At 47.6% G+C, this 2,500-nt stretch overlaps 13 non-coding genes across 13 annotated transcripts; all 13 read left to right on the top strand.

The window, feature by feature from the left end:
- Positions 1 to 31: 31 nt before the first annotated feature.
- On the top strand, positions 32 to 150 carry LOC148989068 (5S ribosomal RNA). Its single transcript, XR_016163015.1, has one exon. It is a non-coding gene; the product is annotated as a 5S ribosomal RNA (ribosomal RNA).
- A 63-nt stretch (positions 151 to 213) lies between these two features.
- Positions 214 to 332, top strand: LOC148989069 (5S ribosomal RNA). The gene has a single exon (XR_016156037.1). It is a non-coding gene; the product is annotated as a 5S ribosomal RNA (ribosomal RNA).
- A 63-nt stretch (positions 333 to 395) lies between these two features.
- Positions 396 to 514, top strand: LOC148989070 (5S ribosomal RNA). Its single transcript, XR_016156038.1, has one exon. It is a non-coding gene; the product is annotated as a 5S ribosomal RNA (ribosomal RNA).
- Positions 515 to 577: 63 nt separating this feature from the next.
- Positions 578 to 696, top strand: LOC148989071 (5S ribosomal RNA). Its single transcript, XR_016161189.1, has one exon. It is a non-coding gene; the product is annotated as a 5S ribosomal RNA (ribosomal RNA).
- A 63-nt stretch (positions 697 to 759) lies between these two features.
- Positions 760 to 878, top strand: LOC148989072 (5S ribosomal RNA). The gene has a single exon (XR_016156040.1). It is a non-coding gene; the product is annotated as a 5S ribosomal RNA (ribosomal RNA).
- Positions 879 to 941: 63 nt separating this feature from the next.
- On the top strand, positions 942 to 1,060 carry LOC148989073 (5S ribosomal RNA). Its single transcript, XR_016163618.1, has one exon. It is a non-coding gene; the product is annotated as a 5S ribosomal RNA (ribosomal RNA).
- A 63-nt stretch (positions 1,061 to 1,123) lies between these two features.
- On the top strand, positions 1,124 to 1,242 carry LOC148989074 (5S ribosomal RNA). Its single transcript, XR_016156041.1, has one exon. It is a non-coding gene; the product is annotated as a 5S ribosomal RNA (ribosomal RNA).
- Positions 1,243 to 1,305: 63 nt separating this feature from the next.
- On the top strand, positions 1,306 to 1,424 carry LOC148989075 (5S ribosomal RNA). Its single transcript, XR_016156042.1, has one exon. It is a non-coding gene; the product is annotated as a 5S ribosomal RNA (ribosomal RNA).
- A 63-nt stretch (positions 1,425 to 1,487) lies between these two features.
- LOC148989076 (5S ribosomal RNA) lies at positions 1,488 to 1,606 on the top strand. The gene has a single exon (XR_016162028.1). It is a non-coding gene; the product is annotated as a 5S ribosomal RNA (ribosomal RNA).
- Positions 1,607 to 1,669: 63 nt separating this feature from the next.
- Positions 1,670 to 1,788, top strand: LOC148989077 (5S ribosomal RNA). The gene has a single exon (XR_016163016.1). It is a non-coding gene; the product is annotated as a 5S ribosomal RNA (ribosomal RNA).
- A 169-nt stretch (positions 1,789 to 1,957) lies between these two features.
- On the top strand, positions 1,958 to 2,076 carry LOC148989078 (5S ribosomal RNA). Its single transcript, XR_016156043.1, has one exon. It is a non-coding gene; the product is annotated as a 5S ribosomal RNA (ribosomal RNA).
- Positions 2,077 to 2,139: 63 nt separating this feature from the next.
- On the top strand, positions 2,140 to 2,258 carry LOC148989079 (5S ribosomal RNA). The gene has a single exon (XR_016156044.1). It is a non-coding gene; the product is annotated as a 5S ribosomal RNA (ribosomal RNA).
- Positions 2,259 to 2,321: 63 nt separating this feature from the next.
- Positions 2,322 to 2,440, top strand: LOC148989080 (5S ribosomal RNA). The gene has a single exon (XR_016163017.1). It is a non-coding gene; the product is annotated as a 5S ribosomal RNA (ribosomal RNA).
- Positions 2,441 to 2,500: the final 60 nt, after the last annotated feature.

Raw genomic sequence — 2,500 nt, forward strand, 5'->3', positions numbered from 1 at the left:
TTCAAATAGCCCAATTTTGGCAGGAGATTTTGCTTACGACCATACCACCTTGAGAACGCCCGAACTCGTCTGATCTCGGAAGCTAAGCAGGGTCGGGCCTGGTTAGTACTTGGATGGGAGACCGCCTGGGAATACCAGGTGCTGTAAGCTTTATGTAGTTTACTACCCTAATGTTCTAACCATTCAAATAGCCCAATTTTGGCAGCAGATTTCGCTTACGGCCATACCACCTTGAGAACGCCCGAACTCGTCTGATCTCGGAAGCTAAGCAGGGTCGGGCCTGGTTAGTACTTGGATGGGAGACCGCCTGGGAATACCAGGTGCTGTAAGCTTTATATAGTTTACTACCCTAATGTTCTAACCATTCAAATAGCCCAATTTTGGCAGCAGATTTCGCTTACGGCCATACCACCTTGAGAACGCCCGAACTCGTCTGATCTCGGAAGCTAAGCAGGGTCGGGCCTGGTTAGTACTTGGATGGGAGACCGCCTGGGAATACCAGGTGCTGTAAGCTTTATATAGTTTACTACCCTAATGTTCTAACCATTCAAATAGCCCAATTTTGGCAGAATATTTCGCTTACGGCCATACCACCTTGAGAACGCCCGAACTCGTCTGGTCTCGGAAGCTAAGCAGGGTCGGGCCTGGTTAGTACTTGGATGGGAGACCGCCTGGGAATACCAGGTGCTGTAAGCTTTATATAGTTTACTACCCTAATGTTCTAACCATTCAAATAGCCCAATTTTGGCAGCAGATTTCGCTTACGGCCATACCACCTTGAGAACGCCCGAACTCGTCTGATCTCGGAAGCTAAGCAGGGTCGGGCCTGGTTAGTACTTGGATGGGAGACCGCCTGGGAATACCAGGTGCTGTAAGCTTTATATAGTTTACTACCCTAATGTTCTAACCATTCAAATAGCCCAATTTTGGCAGCAGATTTCGCTTACGGCCATACCACCTTGAGAACGCCCTAACTCGTCTGATCTCGGAAGCTAAGCAGGGTCGGGCCTGGTTAGTACTTGGATGGGAGACCGCCTGGGAATACCAGGTGCTGTAAGCTTTATATAGTTTACTACCCTAATGTTTTAACTATTCAAATAGCCCAATTTTGGCAGCAGATTTCGCTTACGGCCATACCACCTTGAGAACGCCCGAACTCGTCTGATCTCGGAAGCTAAGCAGGGTCGGGCCTGGTTAGTACTTGGATGGGAGACCGCCTGGGAATACCAGGTGCTGTAAGCTTTATATAGTTTACTACCCTAATGTTCTAACCATTCAAATAGCCCAATTTTGGCAGCAGATTTCGCTTACGGCCATACCACCTTGAGAACGCCCGAACTCGTCTGATCTCGGAAGCTAAGCAGGGTCGGGCCTGGTTAGTACTTGGATGGGAGACCGCCTGGGAATACCAGGTGCTGTAAGCTTTATATAGTTTACTACCCTAATGTTTTAACTATTCAAATAGCCCAATTTTGGCAGCAGATTTCGCTTACGGCCATACCACCTTGAGAACGCCCGAACTCGTCTGATCTCGGAAGCTAAGTAGGGTCGGGCCTGGTTAGTACTTGGATGGGAGACCGCCTGGGAATACCAGGTGCTGTAAGCTTTATGTAGTTTACTACCCTAATGTTCTAACCATTCAAATAGCCCAATTTTGGCAGGAGATTTCGCTTACGACCATACCACCTTGAGAACGCCCGAACTCGTCTGATCTCGGAAGCTAAGCAGGGTCGGGCCTGGTTAGTACTTGGATGGGAGACCGCCTGGGAATACCAGGTGCTGTAAGCTTTATTGTTTAAAAAAAAAAAAAAAAAAAGAGTCAATGAAATGTTTCAAAAATCCTAAATTGTCTTTTTTCCCCTCAAAATTCCTGAAATAGTCTCTCAGTTTCTTCAGAAAGCCTGAAAGAGTCTCTTTTTTTTCTTCTTCAAATAGCCCAATTTTGGCTGCAGATTTCGCTTACGGCCATACCACCTTGAGAACGCCCGAACTCGTCTGATCTCGGAAGCTAAGCAGGGTCGGGCCTGGTTAGTACTTGGATGGGAGACCGCCTGGGAATACCAGGTGCTGTAAGCTTTATGTAGTTTACTACCCTAATGTTCTAACCATTCAAATAGCCCAATTTTGGCAGCAGATTTCGCTTACGGCCATACCACCTTGAGAACGCCCGAACTCGTCTGATCTCGGAAGCTAAGCAGGGTCGGGCCTGGTTAGTACTTGGATGGGAGACCGCCTGGGAATACCAGGTGCTGTAAGCTTTATGTAGTTTACTACCCTAATGTTCTAACCATTCAAATAGCCCAATTTTGGCAGGAGATTTCGCTTACGACCATACCACCTTGAGAACGCCCGAACTCGTCTGATCTCGGAAGCTAAGCAGGGTCGGGCCTGGTTAGTACTTGGATGGGAGACCGCCTGGGAATACCAGGTGCTGTAAGCTTTATGTAGTTTACTACCCTAATGTTCTAACCATTCAAATAGCCCAATTTTGGCAGCAGAT

Source organism: Pimephales promelas, chromosome 3 (genome assembly GCF_988280905.1).
Source record: "Pimephales promelas chromosome 3, fPimPro1.hap1.1, whole genome shotgun sequence".
Taxonomy (NCBI): Eukaryota; Metazoa; Chordata; class Actinopteri; order Cypriniformes; family Leuciscidae; genus Pimephales; species Pimephales promelas.